This window comes from Panthera onca, chromosome B3 (assembly GCF_046562875.1).
Source record: "Panthera onca isolate mPanOnc1 chromosome B3, mPanOnc1 haplotype 2, whole genome shotgun sequence".
In the NCBI taxonomy this organism is placed as follows: domain Eukaryota; kingdom Metazoa; phylum Chordata; class Mammalia; order Carnivora; family Felidae; genus Panthera; species Panthera onca.
Window position 1 is genome coordinate 137523396 of NC_138344.1, and position 7617 is coordinate 137531012.

Consider the following 7617-nt stretch of genomic DNA (forward strand, 5'->3'; position numbering starts at 1 on the left):
GGGGGGAGAAAACCCGGCCAGAGCCCGTGCAGACACGTGGTTGCGGTCAGAGACACAGCTGGACCCCGCTCCCCACTCCCATTTTGGGGTCTGGCTGCCGGTGACAGCCTTACGTTTCACTCGTGAGCATCCCCAGATCCTGGCACCTCGCGGGGGTTTATAGAGTGAATGTTCAACACTCCGCGAGGGTGTGAATATTGGGGCCCAGACCATTGGCCCCCATTTTAGAAGCTGCCAACCACGCTTCACAACCCCTGTTTCAGCTACCCTCTGCTCCGAGTGTCTCCCTACCCCCCGCCATCCGCCTTTGCCTATGCCGTTCCCTGTGCCTGGAGTTCCAGCCCCACCACCTTCACCCACCTGGTCGTAAAACCTCTGCTTAGATGTTATCTCCTTCGGGCCCTGCCAGCAGCACCCACCTCTGTGTGGGCTTCCTTTATCCCGGCCGTTGATCACTTTCATTGTAATTTTTCTGTTTGCTTGTCGGTTCCCCGCCCCCCTTCACCCACCCCTGCCCACGCCTCCTGCAGATTCTACACAGGACCCAGCACATTGTGCATGCCCAGTAAATGCTTGCTGAATGAATGAATGAATGAATGAAGTAACGGGCCCTCGCTTGGAACCCAAGACTCCGGCTCCCCCCGTTCTGGACCCTGTCCCCTGCCCTGGGGACCATCTGCGGCATCACCTCTCCCCGGAGCCCTTGTGTCATCTCAGTAACCAGGCCAGCACCCTGTCTGATTCGCCCTGACTTTGAAACAACTCTTCCCCTGCAGCGCTCAGGTGCACTTTCCTGGAAACCCTCTCACTGTTCTTTGTCTCCCTCCTCCCCCCTGACTCGGAACTCCGGAACTCCGGGGCCCTGCCAGAAACTGGAAGCTCATTATTAAACCAGGCGCTGCCTTTTATGATCCCAGAGACTACGGATAGAAAATATTAGCTTCCATCTCAGCTGAGGACTGACATAGTAAAGGCTCCTTGAGCTGTTAGCTGTCACGGAGAGAAAGCGTTTCATCTACATGAGTGATTGTTTCCCGTGTTAGCCACAAAGACAGCAGATTTACATCCCAGACACATTCACGCAGGGCCCAGAGCAGCTGCCACTGTGGAATCGAGTCGTGTATTTTCCACTCCGTCCTTCTTGGGGTTGATCAGAAGACAGGTTGGGGCGGCGAGGGTGGGGGGCTCCGGAATGTCCCGGACTGGGAGGGTGGAGCCAGGAAGGGGCTGGAGCAGGGAGGCAGGCTGGGCCCCACGACTTGGGAGGAGGCCAGGAAGGCTGGCAGAGCAGGTGCCGGGCCGCTGTCCCTCCCCTCCTCCCCTCACACCCCACCTCAGCTCCCAGCTGGTCCTCCGATCTTGACCTCCAGAATACATCCCCGAGCCAGCCCCTCCTCCCTTCCCGTCCAGGCCACGGTGTCTCTTACAGGGGGCTTCGGCACCAGCCTCCCCACCATCTCTGGGCTCTCTGGCTTCCGCCCTTAGGTCCTATACCTCCTTCTCCACACGGCAGGTGGATGCAGCCAGCTCTCGGCTCTCCTCGGTCTCTCATGACTGGGATGAACCCTGGCCTCCACGGCCCTACACACCTGCTGCCCACCGACCTCCCAGCGTCATCTGAACTCACTCTCCCCTCTTCCCACCTGCCCTTCCAGGCCCCAAACGTCCCAGGTTAGTCCAGCTCCTGGTACCTTCACACCTCCCGTCTGTGCCCCGGAAACACGCTTTTCACGTCACGCAGCCAGCTCCTCCTCGATACGGGCGACCCGATTAGACGCCCCTCTCCCCGGGTCTGCCTTGACCACATGGTCTGACCTGGAGCCTCTCTAGTCCACGGTCGTGCTTTATATCCCCATCACATGGAAATGCATCAGTTGTTTCCAAGGGAGGGAAACAGAGCAAAGAGGTGCATTTGGCCCCTCAGCAGGTACCGGTAGGTGGGGACTACAATTGAGTAGCTGAAAACAACTGCTGTTATCGTGTGTTGAATTGTGTCTTGGGTTCCGAGATTATCCACAGGGACTGGTTCCCCGTCACCGTGACGGGGAGAATCAGCAGAGGAAGCTGTACCCTCACACACCCGAAGACAGATGGGGTTGCTCCTGGTGCTGGAGAACACAGGGCCCAGAGCAAGAGGGCCAAGGGGAAAGGAATTTGCAAACAACACAAAACGAAAACAAATCCTGAATGCTCACATCTTAATTTATTATCATGATTTGTTTTTAATTTTTTTAACGTTTTTATTTTTCAGAGAGAGAAAAGACAGAGTGCGAACAGAGAAAGGGCAGAGAGAGAGGGAGACACAGAATCCGAAGCAGGCTGTGGGCTCTGAGCCGTCAGCACAGAGCCCGACACGGGGCTCGCACTCACGAACCGTGAGATCGTGACCCGAGCCGAAGTCGGATGCTTAACCGACTGAGCCACCCAGGCGCCCCTATTATCATTATTTTTTAGAGTGTATTTTTTAAAGCGTATTTATTCCTTTTGAGAAAGAGGGAGAGAGAGAACAAGTGGGGGAAGGGCAGAGAGAGAGAGACAGAGGATCTGAAGCGGGCCCCACGCTGATGGCAGAGAGCCCGATGTAGGGCTCGAACCCCAGAGCTGTGAGATCATGACCTGAGCCGAAGTCGGATGTTTAACCGACTGAGCCACCCAGGCGCCCCACATCTTAATGTAACTCTCAGGCATCTCGTACACTTGCTGTGTTTACATGCCATGTGCTATAATGTAAAACGTGTTTCACAAAGCTTCAAGTCTACACAGATTTATATTTTTAAGAGAGATAAAGACAGACCTATTTGCAGCAAACCCCTTGCATTCCTGGACCACGTGTCTGGAAGCTTAGGGAGAGGAAACGCTCAGAAGAAAGACCCCAGTGTAGTAAAGGCCTGAATGGAGGCCTTTGATGTTAGTCCCCCAGAGTCCAGCCAAGAAGCTTTGTAACCCAGAAGGTCCTGCAAATGTTTCAGAGCAGAGACAACCCCCCCCCCTTTTTTTCTTGCACCGAACAGAGATCTAAGTGATTGCTTCCTAGTTTCTTTGAACCCCAGTTACTTCTTCTCCTAAAGGAAAATGTCTATTTCTGACTTATTTCCCTTCTCAGACCACTTGCGGGCTGGGGAGGTTACGATATTATGTCTCCCCGGCACCATTCGTTAAGAACAACCCTGGCCAGGCATTATTACAGCTCACATTTCCGGACGTCATCTCGAATCCATACAAACTGGAGGAAAGAGATCGGACGGCGTGTTCACCATCCCAAAGCTGGCACGTTTCAGGATGCAAACTCAAGCCTGGGCGGCTCGCTCCTATGGTGGTGTTCTTTACGCTTTTTATGTTCCCTATGACTTCTCTTGCAGCAGGCACGAGGCCGTCAGCAACCAGAGTCTAGTTCCTCTGACATTTATCAGGCACCTGATGTTAGCCTTTGTGTGCAAGGGACGAGCATCCTTTGCAGAAGGATGATCCTAACTGGGGGGTTAAGATCAGGCTTGGAAGGTACTTCCTTCATTGTCAATATCAAGGCAGATCTTCTGGGATGCCAGGAACTGGGCTGTGGGGCAGGGGCTCAGACCCTTGTTTCTGACCCAGTGTGGCCAGCAGACAGCCAGGAGACGCTGAATTCTCGCAGGTGCTGGCCCAGGCTTCCTCCGTACCCTCCGTTCTCTAAATCGGGGTAGACCTGGGCTCAGAGCTGCTCCAGGCTTGGGCTGAGCTTGTGTGTGTGTGGGGGGGTGAATGGCTCTCAACACTGAGAAAGGAGGAGTAAGGACGGATCTGGACCTAGTGGGTCACGGCACAGCGGGCTCGCCTCAACATCATGCGTCTTTGAACATTTAGGGGTCGTTCCTCGATTCTGCTTTGCCCCTGTGCCTGCCCATCTCCTGGAGCAGGTCCCTGTAGCCTGATGACGAATGGGGACACTGCAGGAATCACCCCTTTCCTGGTCCCTGGGGAATCCAGCTTGTGGGGGGCGGGGGGAAAGGTGAACGGCTGATGAGTGATGACATCTTTTTCTCTGTGTTTCGTGAAGCCTCAGTTAGCCAGATCCTCGGATCGATCGAAACACTCGTATTTCTGTGATGGGAAAGGTGAACGGTTAAGGGGAAAATACACGCTGCTGTGTCAGAGGTTTAGGAGGAACTTTTAAGATATGAACAATGGCTGGTTTCATTTCCACCTAACCTTTTAAACCCCCCACCCCCCGGTGAGAATCGCCAGGGTCCAGCTGTGGAAGCCAGAGGGGAAACCAAAGAGCGTTCCAAAGCAGGAAGGACCGGCGGTGTGGCACGAGGCAGAGATGCAGGACAGTGTCTGTTGAAAGAAGCCATCGCCCCTCACCATTAGGAGGGCCCTCAAGAGAACACTTTCAGAAGACGATGCTCAGACATGGCGGGCGAGGGGGGTGGCGGTAACACGATGATCAGGTGCTCTGTACGGGGTGTTAAGCTTGAGGTACAGCACCTCCAGCCTTTTCTGAGACGCCTGGCTGCCCAGCCCCCAAAGATTGCAAGCAACACCCGAAGCGCCTACCGTGTGCCGGGCACGTTGTCCCAAGTACGCAGCGTACGTGACCTCATGGAATCCTCATAACTGTATCAGTAGGTAGCGTCCTCGTTACACCTGTTGGTCAGGCAAAGCGCTTGCTGAAGTTCACATCGCTGGTCGGTAGCAAAGCTGGGATTCGAACCCAGGCAACCCGGCTCCAGAGGGTGTTTGCTTCTTTTCAGAACAGAAACATGGTGGTGGGGAGGTTCATTTTATAAACATTTTTATTTATTTATTTTTTTTAACGTTTATTTATTTTTGAGACCGAGAGAGACAGAGCGTGAACGGGGAAGGGGCAGAGAGAGAGGGAGACACAGAATGTGAAGCAGGCTCCAGGCTCTGAGCTCTCAGCACAGAGCCCGACACGGGGCTCGAACTCACGAGCTGTGAGATCGTGACCTGAGCCAAAGTCGGACGCTTAACCAACCGAGCCACCCAGGCGCCCCGGGGAGGCTCATTTTAAAGAGTAGGAAGATCAGGGCGCCTGGGTGGCTCGGTCGGTTAAGCGCCCCTCTCTTGATTTTGGCTCAGGTTGTGATCCCAGGGTCGTGGACTTGAGCCCTGAATGGGGCTCCTTGCTGGGCACGGAGGTTGCTTGGGATTCTCTCTTTCTCTCTCGGGGCGCCTGGGTGGCTCAGTCGGTTGGGTGTCTGACTTTGGCTCAGGTCATGATCTCGCAGTTCGTGGGTTCGAGCCCCGTGTCGGGCTCTGTGCTGACCGCTCAGAGCCTGGAGTCTGCTTCGGATTCTGTGTCTCCTTCTCTCTCTGTTCCTCCCCTGCTCATGCTCTGTCTCTCTCTCTCTCTCAAAAATAAATAAAGTTTAAAAAAAAATTAAAAGAAAAAGATTCCCTCTCTCTCTCTCCCTCTGCCCCTCTCCCACTCCCACATGCTCTCTCGCAATAAATAAATACATAAATAAATAAAGTGGGAAGGTCCTCATGATATTTATATGAACAACGGAGAGGGAGAGATAGGTGGACCCCTCTCCCCTCCTGAAAGCCAGGTATCTGGCCAGCATCCCGGAGACCTGAAATCTCGAAGCGAACATAACCATGACCACAGCCTTGCACACCAGGCGTTACACCCACTACATTTGTGCAGTGAGGTCCTCTCTGCTTCATCCCCAGGACGTCTGGAGAGGTCGGAGCCTACGGGCCCGAGTTGAAACAAGGTGCAGCCCCTCATTATGACTGTGTGCCTTGAAGCTGGGCCCCGCGTGCCCGCAAGGACCCTAGGAGTGATTAGCATTTGGCAACATAATCAGAGAGGTTTGCTGAGTTCTGGGGGGGGGGGGGGGGGGGGCGTGCGCCCAGCCTCCAAGGGCAGTCTGGTTTCCATCAATCGATGAACCGAGTTTGCCCAGTGTCCACCGCGTGTCCTCTGGACTTTTGGATCGGGCACTTGGGGGTCGGGTTCTAGCTCCCCCCACGAACCCGCTCTGTGATCTTGGCCAAGTGACGGTCACCTTCCCGGCCTCGGTCCTCATCTCCAACATGAGGAGAGCCCCCGCCGCAGAGTTCCCATGGGGGGGGGGGCTCCCTCCCCTCTCCCCGGCCTTTGGTGAGAGGCTGGCTCCTTTGCCAAGACCTAATTTCTTCATCATCACAAGGCTGCCACCGGCCTTCAGGGAATGACCCACTTACAGCCAATTGCTTCCTTCTGGGCCGTTCCGATGGAGTAAATGAAGAACCATTTAAAAGCACAGCCCGAAGAGCCAGAGGGAGAGGCTGCAGCCGGGCCCGCGCAGGTGGAGTCCCACGCATGCGCGAGGATGCCTTGCACCGCGGTCAGGGAGAGCTCCCGGCGGGCAAGGCGCCGCCCCACCGCCGATCCGATGGCACGACCTGCCCTGCCATTATGCTCGCCTAACTGGGCCACTTGCAAAGCGAGCCCCTGGTAAGACGCGGTAATTACAGAGCCCCAGGGGTCATCTGTGCCACAAGCCGCTTCGTCTACCGTGACCCCTCCAACCTCCCCGATTTCGCTGCAGACTCGCAATACCCAGGGCCTCTGCTGTGCTGGGAATACTTTTATTTCTGAGCGCGTTTTCTCCGAGGCATTTACAGGAAGAGATGTTTCCGGCACACCTCTGGGTTCCTGTAGGACTTGGCCGGAGCTCTTTTCAGCCACGTGACCATCTGACCAACGGACGTTTCAGCCCAACAAATGTTTGCGGTGGCCCGAGGTTCTGGGCACCGGGTTCCACGCGGCCGCGCCGAGATGAGTCAGACGCGGGATCTTACCCCCCGGTTAGTAAATTACCGTTGACTGAAGCCATGTCGTGTGCCTGGGGCTTTGCAAATGTTATTCTTCCCCAGCGCCTTCGAGCGGGAAGCTCAGAAAGGTTAAGTCATCAGCTCAAGGTCACACAGCTCACGAGGACGACAGCTGAGCTTTGGATCCAGGGCTGTGTGACAGCAAAGCCCACGTGCTTTCAAGTACTCTGAGACACCTTTTTGTCAGGGAGCCAGGGTGGAGTGGAGACCAAGAGATAAAGCCTCAAATACTGTCCCGACAGTATAAACCCACATGCTGTGAGCCGAGGCCAAGTAAGACGGATGCCGTCACAGAAGTCTGACCGAGAAGGTGGGAGCCCGTCATTGTGACCAAAGAGGAGGCAGGAATCCCTGCCCCAGGCCGCACGCTGTGTGCCCCCGGTTTCCTGCCCCCCTGGAAGGTGGAAAATATTAGTGTGGTGCGAGGGATCAGCACCCATGACTCCCCTTGTCTCCGTTGTTACGGGGAGGGACACGGTACGGCCAGGCCAAACAAACTGCACCCTTGGCCTTCCTCCAACGAAGCTCTGCCACGAAAGACAAGTGCCTCTCCCCACCCTGTGCTCCGTCCCTTGGGGCAGGGAAGAGATCAAAAGCCCCTCTGACGATAACAGAGACCAAAGTTTGCAGAGGCAACCTAGGCCCCTGCTAATGAAGAACGTGTCATTTCTTCATTTGGCTTTAGACTGTCCTGCCCCACGGGAACAACGTCCGTCCTTGGGGGAAATGCCAACTCTATAGATTTATTAACGAAAGAGTTGGCAGCTCACGGTTCTTGCCGATAAGGAAACT